We start from the raw sequence: 14,458 nt of genomic DNA on the forward strand, positions 1-14,458 counted from the left end.
TTGCAAAGCATGTATTAAGTGCCAGTTATATTTAGCGGCTTAAATATATATCATCCTGACAAAGTAACAAAAACAAAGCAAACCTGCAGAACGATGTCAAAGCTTGCTGAAAATGCACAGAAGTTGTTCCGGCGTGATAAAGCAGCCTTCCCGACGCGTGAAATTGCAATATTAATATCTGAGGTTTAACGTCCTAAAACCACGATATGACTATGAGAGACGCCGTAGTGGAGGGCTCCGGAAATTTCGACCACCTGGGGTTCTTTAACGTGCACGCAAATGTAAGTACACGGACCTCAAACATTTTTGCCTCCAACGAAAATGCAGCCGCCGCAGCCGGGATTCGATCCGCGAACCTTCGGGTCCTGCAGCCGAGTGCCATAACCACTAGACCACCGTGGCGGGGCGCGTGAATTGCAGGCGCCGAACTTCTGACAATGTGCCAAGTTCAGCTGAATTCAACCAACTACGCAACGTTAACGGTATAACGCGAGTGTGAACGTTCAACAACGATGGGTAGGTCTCACGAACACGGGGAATCAAAACACAAAGTTGTTTCACCTACAACCGTAACTGGACTTTCACAATGCGAGAAGACAGCGAGTAATCATTACTGTAGTCGCTGCGTGCATGCGCCGCGTTACGTACCGATTCGGGTAGTCGAAATGAACGAAAGCGATGAATTCAGACAGCCAAAATAGAAGGCGAGACAGCGTTGTCAGCTTTCCACGCTTGCCGCCTTTATTTCTCGTGCGACACGCCCGGGAACCGATACAGTTTCACAGGTGAATCACGTGCCTTGGTGCTGTCTGCACTGTTGTGGCAGGCCACGACACCGCAATATTTCGGACCTTGCTTGCGCTTCCACGGGGCCGCTTCTCCCAACGTGGAAATGCAGCTTCGCAGAGCAAGCCTCTCGGTTCAGGTGCCAAGCTGTTGGCACGGCGCCCCGGTTCCCCGCACCGACCGAACAGCGCGCGCGCGCGCGCGTGTTCCCGCTGCCGACAAACAGGTTGAGTCGTCTGCGCTTGCACCCAGTTGCGCCAGAGCTTCTCTCCAGAGCCGCAGCGCGGCGCTGTCCTCGCGCCGCAAGCTTGGGTTCCCTATAGAAGCCGCTAAGCAGCATCATGCATATGAATTAGCTCTGTGGAAAGGCAGAGGAAGCAACGGGGAGCCACGCGATTGTTTCATTGGAATATTGGCACGCGTGCTTGCTTTCAAGTACTTCACGGGGACCGCCTTTTAGGGGCGAAGCCCCTTAAAGCGGCACCCGTTCATCCTTCGTAGTCGTAGTGCGTAACCAGTCGTAACGCTAGTACCAGATCTTGACCTCCAAGGTGGTGCCGGTGGGAGATTTTTCCTGTGCGTTGTTGAACAATAAAAAATCCGCAGCGTGCGCGTTAACTAAAAGCCGAATTCTTCTGTCTCTCATTCCCCATTAGCAGCCATTCGCATGTTCCAGTAGGAAAGGTTAGTAGAAGTGTAAGTGTTAGCTAAAAGCCGACTTCTTCTGTCTCTCATTCCCATTAGCAGCCATTGTTTACCTCCAAGGTAGTGCCTGGTGAGATTTCTCCTGTGCGTGATTAAACAATAAAAATTTTGTTCAAAACGCCGTTGATTGATGAAATAAACCAACGAAATACGCCAGATGTTTTCTAAAAGCAAAACGAAAGAACGCCAGATGTTTCTAAAGCAAAACGAAAAGACGCCAGCTGCTTAACGAAAGACGCCAGATGTTTTCTAAAGCAATGGTTTTCTAAACAATGAAAATTCACAGCGTACATGTAAAATTAAAGTGAGCTGCAAGTCGTCATAACTCTCATCGAATCTTTAGTATAAACGCGCCCGATCTCACGTCGGTGATGATGTACTGGGCAGAATTCACGGAAGATTGACGGTTTACCGATGATCCTCGGCAGCTTCGCCCACTCATCATCATTCACTCCGTGGATATGCTGTGATTTTCTTTTTCACTTTCTTGTGACGCGCTGCATAGCCCGGCGCATCGCCGCGCTTCAACTTGCATGCTACTTCGCGAATGACGCCGACTGTTCTAAAGCAATGCATGCTCGACGCGTATGTTTGAATACCTTCCAGATTGTACGCGAGCATCAGTGACGACACAAGACTGTAGTGTGGGGCATGTATAAAAGCTGACGCATTTCAGCCCCGTTCAGTTTTAACACCGAAGCTGTTCAGCAAATCGTTCCTGGTTCACCCCGCATCAAGAAACTATCGCCACCATAAACGGGTATGCGCGACAGAAATTGGGTAAATCCCACTACTCACCACTGGTACACTGAAAATGAAGAAGGCAACAGTTAGCCCAACAAAGGGCTGCGGAACGACGGTGGCAAGCCAAAGACCCCGATTACGTACAAGCAGAGAATACTAGGGAACGGGAAAGGCAACGGCGACTGCGAGAAGGCCCCAAAGCGATGGAAGGCCTACGCCAACGATGACGTGCCCATAGATATATGAGAGGCGCGAACGCTTGGTTTCAGCGCAGGGTTGGGCCTCTGGAGTTTGGACATCCGTGTCTGTGACTGTCTGTGGTTTGGCTCGTTCCTCCCAGCGCTGAAAGTCAACGTCGAAACAACCTAGCACCACCCTGCTACGACTTAGAAGCTACATAGAAAACAACCTGCATTACCTAGCTAAGCCTCAGAAACAACCTCGAAAGAACAAGATTAGTCTTCAGAATCGTCCTGTTTCGCTGTTTCTAGCCTTGCGCGGCTTAGTGCCAGCTTCGCCTGATATTTAACAGCGAAGCTGTTCTTAGTCGAGACCCCGAGACCCGGTGGTCTAGTGGTTATGGCGCTCTACTGCTCACCCGATGGTCGCGGGATCGAATCCCCGGCCGCGGCGGATGCATTTAAGATGGAGGCGAAAATGTTTGAGGCTCGTGTACATAGATTTCTGTTAATTTAAGGAACCCCAGGTGGTCGAAATTTCCGGTGCCCTCCACTACGGCGTCTCTCATAATCATATCGTGGTTCTGGGACGTTAAAACCCAGATATCATTATTATGTTCTCAGTCAAACCTTTTATGTCCGGGGTTGTGGTAGCGGTGATCACGTGGCCTCACAGTGTGGCGAGTGAGGCTTGGTAGAAAGGGGAGGGCTGCGTGCACTGCGATAGGCGAGGGCGAGGGCGGAGGATAACCAGGGGCGAACCTTCGAGAAACGCACCAAGATGGGGAGACGGCGAGGCGCAGTGGAGTGTAAAATAGCGTGTCAGTATTAATGTTCAGGAGTTTGCGCTTTCAAGATGGCGAACATTTCTCATTCTCCCGATGAAGAACCCGCCGACGTGAGCGTCAACGAGAGCTCACGCGAGAACGGGCATGTCGCCGCCGAGCCCACCGCGATGTTCGCGTAAGAGAGGCCGAAGCTAAGCTCTAACGAACGGAAGACTCCAAAAAACGTAGAAGTACGGTATTGTCTGATGAAGGACGGGCATAAGCTTCGCTGTTTCGATTGTGCTTGCAAGGTGGAGTTGGGCGAATTTTTTTTTTTCAACTACCGACGACTGTACTCGCCGCTATCGTTTTGCAGTGTAATTCGCTTTCTTTCTGGGCGCAGCTTCGCCCAATAAACAAATTGACTTTCAACGCTTCGGATTCTGTGTCCTTCGTCGTCGCGATCACGTGACAACATGATCAAAAAGATGAGCTTCGGTCGTGCGAGTGTTTCTGGTGGGCCTGGTCGTACCCCGCAAATCAACGTGCGAGTTGCCGAAGTTCTTCGGCATAAGTGGCGGCTTCGGATCGAGTCACAAATTCTGAAGATGAATAGTACTCTCCATGAACAAGGTAGGCTCCCGATCATAAAGGAGTTAGAATAGAAAGAATCCCAAGGCAGACGGGTTGGCACTGTACGCAACAAACTGCAGTATGGAGTTCCAATTATTGTGGAAACCCGAAACATACACGGCGCGCATGTCGCCGAGGAAGCGATTAAAGCACTTGGTCATTGCACTAGTAGTTCGATCGACGACGTCGCATATGCGGAGTAGTGCTTCTACAGCTTCATAGCGGACGCAACGTTCACGGCCTCTGAGTAGCTCGCGAGACGCACCATGCCGAAGAACAGGTTGCGAAGGATGGACAAGCCGACTTGACGTGCTCTGGCCGCCGGAAGCGCTGAAGTTGCTGCGTAGCGCGTGAGGTTGTTCACAGTGGCACTGACCCAGCCGTTGCCATCTGGTATGTGCGGTGGGGGCCGTGCAAATCGATTTTGATTCGGTCGAAAGGCCGAGAGGAACGAGGCGGTGGTTGGTGTTCGTGTGAGGAGCGCTTTTGCGGCGTGGGTACCTCGAGCGGGAAGGGGCGTGCTGTCGAGCAAGGCAGTACATTCCGCACCAGCAGTATCGAAACCGTGCATGTCTTCGCTACACCAGCATGCGCGTGAAAGGATACGTCGTAACGTAGACGGCGAGGGAGCAGCCACCATTCACGGCCATCCGATAGGTAGTTGCAGGCAGGGATATTCAAGTGGCGAGCGGTGCGTCGGAGCAAGCGGTACGTGATGGTGACGGCTGTAATATGTACTCTATGAGAGAGGCTATCCAAAGATCCTGGCGCTGCTTTGATGGCATGTGGACGTCTGCTAGAGACGAGGAATCGTAGCTGGAGATGGAGCACCTACTAGTGGTGAGCGAGAAAGAGCGTCGGGCTCTGAATGCTTACGGTCGGACCGGCAGACGACACGGATGTCCTATTCTTGAAGCCGCCGATCCCGGAGGCACTGCCACATCACGTGACGTGCAGGCAGTTTCGGCAGGGGAGGGGTGTCAATACATAATCAGTAGAAAAGGAAGATAGTTTTCCTCCTTGAGTCGTCTTAGGCGAATGCCTAAGAGACTCTATGATCTTCTGTTGATAGTTCTTTATTTATTTTCATAAGTATGCGTTACATAAAAGGGATAACTGTTAGCTGGCTTACCCGCTTTGTGAAAAGGCCGGTTTTTCTGTTGTTGACACAGTTTGCGTGGGTATCAGACTATCCGTCGATCAAGTATACGCGTGAATACAATATACACGTCCTTCCTAATCGTTATGGCTATGAAGTAAGCAACGAGGTAGTTGGTCGTCGGGAAGCCCCTTTAGCGCTAAATCCGTCCACACCCGGGACACATTAACTGGCGCGTTCATCGCCAGAATGAGGGGGTCACGTACGTGCTTTCATATATGCCTTTTCCGCCTCAACGGCTTGTCTTTTGTGCTTCCACTTTTCTGTGTTCACTGAAAAGAACCCGCTGAGAGCCTCCGTGTTTAATTAATGCTTTCTAGCAATTAATCGTGCCTTTTATGGGTATCGCCAACAAGCTACGATCCTCTGCTAATGCCAGTAATTACGACCCAGTGGTGTGAATTTTCGCAATATACTTTTCGCTCACTGTAGCTTTAAGTTCTCTCGTTATTCGTATTCTATTCAGTGGGTCGTTCGTTTAATTGCTGCGCTGTTAACCGGAAGGCACACCGGGAAGACAGCCCATGCATGCTTCATCAGCCGACGCAGACGACACGGCGCCTGCCGGGCAGAAAGGGGAAACGAGCAACGTCAAGTTTTGCTGTGAACTCCTGCGCTGCCCTAAAGCATGGTCGGTATAGGTTTCATATAGTTGACACGATGAGTGCTAGTGACTACTTTATGAGCGCTCGTTGGCCTCAGCGACGAAACAGCGGACGAAACAGCGCGACGAGAGGAAGGACACCAGAGGAACGAATGCCACCGCACGCGGGCCAAGTGATTGTTGTTTAACCGGCCTTTTATGCACTCCAAACGTGCGTACACCACTAAGCGGACTTACATTCTTTCTTTCAAAAAGGTTACCGTTATTTTGGTAATGTAAGAAGGGGGAGCACTGGCACAACTCCATCTCTTCTGTTATCAGAAGGAGAGATGAACTTATTGAGAGAAAGGGTTTGCGTAGGGACACACGCAGGCGCAGAATAATGCTGCAAATGGACAAAGTCCAATGAGAAGTGAAAGCTTAGCGCCTACAGGAACGTGCGAGACCGTTTGAAAGTATAGTGGATGACGGGACAGGGTTTGTTGTGACTACAAGGGGATGTGCAGGGAAGCGCGTCGAGAGAGAGCGAAAACTGTTCGCTGAAACGCAGAGTCGTCGTATTCGCTTACTTGCTATCCCAAGGAGTATGGGATGGAGGCGGGCCCTGTCAGCAGGACATCGGCATGTGTTCAACCGTCACTTTGATCATAGGCTTCGTCCAGGCGCTTTTATATATTCGATGCCTGCCGGTCTGCTGAACCGCGTATACTGCAGCCGACGCGCTCAGTTGTTGATTCATAGACGCAGGGAGTTCCCAAGACGCGACCGAATACTTGAACTTCCGCTTAAAACGGCAATATCCGGCTGGAGGATCGACGTGGGGATACCGAAATAAACAAAAAAAGCCTTGTGAGATGCATTTGTCGCTTTCTTTGCGATTCCGACAGATTGTTCTTCATTTGAACAGCTCGCCAAGACGACGCTGCGCCAGGCTTGCTTCCATCATCGTGTTGCTTTTGCAGGCAAACCAAGATAATATCACTTCAGCAGCTTCTGCAGAAAAGAATTCCCAACGAAACAGACAAGGTTGATAACCGGATGGCATGTCGTCGAAACTCTTGTCAAGTTTCCTCTGCTATAAAGGGACACTAAAGTGAATCAATAAATTAGTTTAGACTGATAAATTATGCCCTGAAAAGTCTCCTGTCGCTCAATTCAACACCATTGCTTTATTAATAGATGAAAAGAAATAATTGTGAAATGTTTCACTTTCAGATTTCCCACCAAAATCACCAAGAGTGACGTCACAGATTTCAAAGTACTTTTTCGTATTTCGGTCACATTGACCCAACGTAATCTTCTGAAACTTGGTATGTTATGTCTCTAGTTCCCTTAGAAGACAACGTATTTAATTTTTACCGATTAGGAACTGCGTCAGTGTTAAAACACATAAGGTCGACATGCCTTTTAGAAGTATTTTTACTGAGCAGAGTACTTGGCTGCAGTCAGTTAAACGCTCTAGTTAATGATGATTCCTATATTGTTAAAAATTCAAGAGAAGTAACAACGTTTCTGGCTTCTCTTGATTGCTGCAAGTCTGGCTTTTCGAAAGATGTAGAGAACTTGTTCTACTCCCCTTTCCCACAATGCCCTTTTACCTGCCATGCGCTGTAGTGTAGAAAAGAACGGAGATGTTGCTTTCCAGAATTCTACCGGTATGTTGGTCGATAACTTTGTGGTCTTACTAGAGCGTTACCTATCATCATGTTTTTTTTTTTGACAGCGGGATATTCGTCCAGCGAAAGGGAATCTGTATTGGTTCGTGTGTTTCCGCAGGACTTTGCAATGTCTCTTTCCCTGCTATTGACCATGACTAGCATAACCTTTTGGACAGCGAGAAAGTTCTACGAGTATTTAGATATGTAGACCACTTTCTCGTAATTTTGAACACTAATCCCATCTAGACAAATACTAGTGTTGTTGAGGATATCTTAAACTTGTTCAGATGACATCGAAAACGCTTAACATGCACCCATGAACTTCGTAACAATGACGCCTTGCTATTGTTAGATTGTAATATGCTTTTTAGAAGCAGCATATTTGCTGTAAATATTCTCTGCGTGCTCAAAAAGAGCTTTTACCCTTTGATTCTGCTCATAGTAAGGTTATAAAACCGGCTATAGTATACTGCCTCACAATGCCTTGATTCAGTGCTGGCAAAGTGCTGTGTTCACTTGGCTCAGGATAGTTTTAATAGACAGATTGAGCACTTACAGGCGGCTGGGTTCCCCTGCTCGAACTTGACTGCTGTGTCCGAAACCCTCTTTCAGAAACTGAAGGGCAAGAAGATATTCGGCAGCAGTGCCAAGAAGCAGTGGGCAAGAAGATATTCGGTAGCAGAGGTTCGGAAGGAGTGCGTCAACAGTGCACATACTAATTGGCATCCTCTCATCTCGCAGTGGGATAATTATCTTTCAAGCGCGTTATCACCGTCCGCAACAGGAAGGTGACATCGCTAGGTGCTGCTGCTCTGCACCTGGCAAGGAACGCAGCATGCGCAACCGTCAGCAACACCTACATCACCTATTTAAGCCGCTGTAATATTGGCTGGCGACTTTGTTCGGCAGCAGTGCGTCACCAGTGCACATACTAATTGGCATCCTCATCTCGCAGGTAAGCACAATATTTCGTGCCTCTTAGTCCATAGTACCTTCTTGTTTCCATGCGTTGCTGCCGAGCAGAGTTCTAGTGCCACTTGCATTCGTTTCTTTCAATATTGTGTTCAGTGTTCTTGCTGTCTAAAGTCATCTCGAAATGACTGGCCGCAACACGCGAAAAACGGGCAAATAGGACACTGATGGTAAACTTTGCGATAGCACGGCAACGCAACGCGGGATTTAGAGCCTTAGTAAGGAGGCGATGTCAGAACTTCGTTGACTGAAAGAGAGCGTTCATTACTGTAGCGATTCTAGTGACAGCGTGACTGAGATGAGCAAAGACATAAAAGAGCTAATAATGGAGATAAAGGAGCTAAAATTAAGCAGTCGGAAACTAAAGGAAGAGAACGCGAAGTTCACTGCGCGAGTCGACGAGTTGGAGCAATATTCTCGGTGCAATAATGTAGAGATTAAGGGCGTTTCTGTAGAACCAGATGTGAATGACGTGGTCTTGAAAATGGGTCAGCTCGTTGGTGAATCGGTATCGAAAGACGATATTGACATCTGTCACTGCGTCTTCACGACTAAGCATAGCGAGCCTAACATAATTGTGCGCTTTGAACGCCGAGAGAAGCGCAATTTTTTTTCTGGCGAAGGCTAGGAAGACGCGCCTAACGGGTGCATTGCTTGGTTACAGTTCTACAAAGCCTGTGTTTGTTTATGAGCACCTGACGCGTCAGAATAAGCAACTTCTCGGTGCTGCCGAGGCTAGGAAAAGGGAAGCAGGACTGGCGATATGTCTGGCCAAAGGATGGACGAATGTTTGCTCGTCGAGACGAAAACTCGGCCTTTCTGCGCTTAAATTCTTTAAGCAACTTGGAGAAGATGACACAGTCAGCTGACTCGTCATAACTATGACATTGCTGCTTAATAATAATATCTGGGGTTTAACGTCCCAAAACCACGATATGATTATGAGAGACGCCGTAGTGGAGGGCTCCGGAAATTTCGACCACCTGGGGTTCTTTAACGTGCACCTAAATCTAAGTACACGGGCCTCAAACATTTTCGCCTCCATCGAAAATGCAGCCGCCGCGGCCGGGATTCGATCCCGCGACCTTCGGGTCAGCAGTCGAGCACCATAACCACTAGACCACCGTGGCGGGGCGACATTGCTGCTTACGTGGCCCTTTTCTCTTGTAGATTACTGCCGTCATGGCTGTAAAACCTTCTTCACTTAAACACCTATCTGGATGGGATCACCTGTCTTTTCTGCATGTAAATGCGCAATCGCTGGAATCCAAACATGACGAATTCGAACTATTTCTTGCTAGCATGGACGTACCGTTTGATATCATCGTGGTATCCGAAACGCGGTAAACAAAATATTCCGTGCCATTCGCCCAACCAGGCTACCAAAGCTATGCTTTAAACCGCTTTCAACGTAAACGAAGGGGCGTGCTTTTGTTGGCTAAGGCTGAGCTAAACGTGAGCATTATTCACGAATTCTCTGTTTCAAATGCTAACTTCGAAGTTCTAAGCGTACGTAGTCGATGAAATATTTTTTGTGTCGTCTACTGCCCACCTGATGCCGATATTCACACTTTTTTCGGTTTTCTTGAAGAATATTTCGACTTCATTCGTGCCAACACATATTCTCTTTTTCTTGCCGGTGATTTCAACATAGACATGCTAATAACCTCAAGAGCTCAGATTGAACTGTCAGCATTACTGCCGTCAAATCGGTATGTAAACACTATTGTAAGTTCTACCCGCATTACTCATTCATTAAATAGCCTTATCGACCTTTTCGTCACTAACACCGACAGAAATATCCTCTGTAGTGGTCCGATTGCAAGCGACATGAGTGACCATCTTCCCATCTTTACTTTCATCGAAAATGAAGTGCCATCTAAGCAGTATTTCGAGCCGCCGTAGCGTTTCCAAGATATAAACAATGCATTTCTGGACGCTTTCCGTAGCGATATCGAAGCCCATGACTGGCGTCCAGTGTTTAGAATACAGGACTCAAATTCCATGTACAAGACCTTTGTTGCTGAACTGAGGACCCTGTACAATAAACATTTCCCATACGTTGTCAGGTATAAGTAATAAATCGCGAAAACCATGGCTAACGCGAATTACCTTCGCAGCCAAATCAAGTTAAAAACAACCTTCATTGGGATTTTATTAGGAGCAGAAACCCTAAACATGGAAAAATTTTAAATCATTCCGGAATCGCTTGAATGCTACGCTAAAGAAAGCAAAGGAAGAATACTTTTCCAAGCATTTCTCTGTCCCGGCAAACACTGAGCTGCTGTGGAAACGACTAAACACCATAATTCATCCTAAGACTGACCGTGCGATTTCGAGCCTGTGTGTAAACGGTGTGATGAAGGTCGGTTCAGATTTATCAAACGCACTCAGTGACCATTTCATTGCGGTAGGCCAGTCAGGCGCTTGCAATGTAAATCCATGTCCCATTCATGGCACCAGTTCATCCTATTCCATTATGGCATTCTTCCCAACAACGGAGAATAAAGTTCTCGGTATAAATAAGGACTTAAAAACTTCTAGATCACTGGATGCAAACGACATGCAAATCCGCCATATAAAGCACATCATCGACATTATTGTTCCCATTCTGACGGCACTGTACAATTTAGTGCTTCAAAGTAGCTGTTTCTCAGAAAAGATGCAAACAGCAAGGGTAATTGCCATTCACAAGAGGGGCGATAAAAATGATTTGAGGAATTTTAAACCAACTTCTATACTCCCAGTCTTATCGAAAGGCCTGGAAAAGATTATTCACGCATGAATTTTTCGCTTTTTGAACAAACGCTCTCTCGTTTCATTTGTCCAGTGCGGTTTCTTGAAAGGAAAATCCACAGAACAAGCACTACATGCTCAAAAAGAATATATAATTGTTGGCTTTGAAGACAAAAATATAGTACTAGGTGTGCATATCGACTTCTCAAAAGCTTTTGATTGTGTGCAACATAATCTACTACTCTATAAGCTAGAACACCACGGCGTGCGTGGGAGGTCCAATTACCTTCTGCGTTCATACCTTCGCCATAGAAGTCAATTTGTCACGAATGACACTTTCAATTCGAAGACTAAACGCCTGAAGTCCGGGGTGCCCCAGGGCAGTATACTCGCCCCGCTCTTATTCATCGTCTACACAAACGACATTTGTTCCTCTTTTACTAATTGTAAGTGGGTAGGTTACGCCGATGATACAGCCCTTTTGTTCCACGGACTAAAGCCGGATGGGTTGGTATCTTTAGCTAAATGCGCTTGCAGAATTGTCAGCGTGGTCAAAAAGAAATTCCTTGAAAATTAACGCAAGAAAGATTCAATCCACAATTTTCCGCACTAGACATACAGTTATTGAACTGACAAAAAAAGTTGTATCTTCATAATGACATAATTATTGTTGTTAGCGAGATCAAACCTTTGGGTGCCGCTTTCACAGAAACATTGTCGTGGAATAAGCATGTGCAAAATGTTTGCCACTAGTTGAATTCCGTCACTGCATTGATTAACAAAAACCGTCAAATATTACCAGACAAAGCTAAACGTTTGGTATACAATGGATTATTCTTATCGACATTAAATTATTGTCATCTTGTATGGGGTAATCATCCTTTGACAACTCGAAAAAACTGGGGGTATGCGAAAAGCGCGCTATTCGTGCAATAGCCAACGTTTCGTATGCTACTCGTACTGCCCCTTATTTTGAAGCATTTAATATACTCGAAGTTAAATTCATCTACGCATTCCGTCTTTCCTGTACGTACCGTCTCGCCACGAGGAGTAATAACACCGACTTCATCAGTTTTTCACCTATAGCACTTATTATCATGGTCCACATTATAAATCGAGGCTGTAACGTTTCGCATACTAGAGAAAAGTGCTCAATGTCGGTAACTCCTATCTGTTTAGATTTCGTTCAAATGAATGTTACGTTTCATGTCGTTTACCAATGACTACGGTACGTTTTTAACGTTTTTATGTTCTCTTGTAATACTGATTTATTGCCTTTGCAGTTTTTTGTTGGATTATTTATCAACTTCTGTTGTACACGTAACATTACCTTCAATTGTGACGTGTTTCTTTTTTCATACTCTTATGAATGTGTATCACTATGTATAATAATGCATAAAGACCAGATCCTCTCATGTTTTTCCTAGTTTTCGCTACATTTTCCTTTTCCTGTCAAAGTGAATTCAAATTAAATGTTTTATTTCCAGCAAAATCATTTCTTGTGCTGTAGCTCATTTTTCTGCTCGACTTTGTACTGGGCCGGAGCTTTGTCAAGCCGCCGTATTGCGGCGTTTTTTCCGTTGCCCCTATATTTCTCAATGAGAAATAAAAGTTGATTGATTGATTGATTGATTGATTGATTGATTGATTGATTGATTGATTGATTGATTGATGAAGAAGAAGAAGCCTGACTCTGCTCTTGCAGCAAAAAGGCCGGAAGTGGTGCCCTATGTGCACAAAGTGTCACACAATCTAAAATATGTGGGAAATAGGTACAATGTACCTATGGTTTTTTGTCAGCGCCGCATAAATTGGCTGGGCTATGCCTACGCATTTCGGGACCAACGTGCGAAACCGACATGCGAAAAAAAGCACGTCCGGCCCTAGGTTACATGCGCTGTAGGCGTTGTGTACGTAATTCCAGTCACTTTTGGGAAAGTTTATATCGGACAAACTGGTCGTTTCGTCAACGATCGAGCTCGGCAACACGAGCGATCTGTTAATAATAATTCGCCTTTGCATTTGCCTATGCATTGTAGGACCTTTGCCTGTGAGCCAGTGCTGACTAGTATTCGAATATTGGCAGAAGTGGGAATGCGCTTGCCAGAGAACTCATTGAAGCTTATTATATTACAAAGAAAGAGCGCGATTGTATAAGTGACACGTCTGTTGTGCTGCGCAGCAAAGAAAAATAGTTCTCAGAAAGATGGTTTTGATCTGTATATGTTTTGGTCTTCCGATTATCGTTGTTGTGTGACTGTAACGTGCAGTGCACCTGCGCGCGCAACTCGGCTGTGTATATATTTCTGAATAAAGCCTACAGTTGCTAGTAGCACCTGTCCTCTGTATCTGCGTTCCTTCTTTGTCGTGTTCGAACTCGCGCTGTCCAGTATTGAAGCTAGCTCATTTTCAGCTGTCAAAGTTGACCCTAAAGGCATATTTATTTATTACCACAACGAGTAGTTGTATTTTGCATTTCTGCCTTAATTAGTGTTTCCACTTTTGCTAAAGCTCTAAAGTAGAGCTGAAGTATAAGTAAATAAATAAGTAAATAAATAAAGAAACTCAGGGGAAGAGCACGGAAGGCTAACGTTTGAAAACTGAGAGATAAAACACGCACATGGAGCGAAATTTCAGAATCTCAGGAGCGAAGCTTATGTCCACCTTTGAAATTAAACGCTTCGCAACACATCATATTGTGCACATGCTTTGCGGAACAACTACTTTGTGCATTCAAGGTAAAGCGTGACAAACACTAAACTGTCTCAAGATCGCATAGCATATAAGGCGTTCATTAAGCTGTCTGCCTGAACTGCGCACTATTTTGCGCGCTATTTTTATACAGTCAGTGCGTATCTCCACTCCTGCGATAGTGCAATAGTAACTGCATTCCTGAGTAAAAGACCAAGCAGAAAGACGCCCAAATGGGGAACCTCAGGAAAGCGGTCATACAATTTTTTATGAATAAGAAATACTGCCCACTTTACGAGAACAACTATGTTCGTCTTTAGAATATAAAAATCTATTTCTAACTAAGCAAAAAGTTATAATTTCGCTGTGAGGGCGAAGCAAGTGAATGCGATAATAACAGGTTGGAAAGCTATGCGGAGTAAGGCGAGCAGCTAACTGCGCTAGCATCCGATCTGGCCATTGACGCAGCCAAAAGGGCCTCCCTTCATGAAATTTTTCTGTTTTGCATCTGTATATATATACACCCACACATAAAAACGCATGAGCAAACGTACATAAAGCATGGTCGACCCCCCCCCCCCCATCGAAAATACTTTCTGGCTACGGCTCTGGAGCAGCAGCAACTGAATGAAATGTTAGCATAATGTAACGCGGCTTCGCAAACATAGCAGGAAGAATAAGGCACGTACAAAGGCATCACTGCCCTGATGCGCGCGGCCCCCTCTGCCAGTATTTCAATCGGGTGATACCACCTCGCCGGCATTTTCTTGCCGGCGTACCGCGCCTCTGCGCGGCATCCATGTAGAGCGGCGAGACAGACGCCA

Source organism: Rhipicephalus sanguineus, unplaced genomic scaffold (assembly GCF_013339695.2).
Source record: "Rhipicephalus sanguineus isolate Rsan-2018 unplaced genomic scaffold, BIME_Rsan_1.4 Seq63, whole genome shotgun sequence".
NCBI classification, from domain to species: Eukaryota; Metazoa; Arthropoda; class Arachnida; order Ixodida; family Ixodidae; genus Rhipicephalus; species Rhipicephalus sanguineus.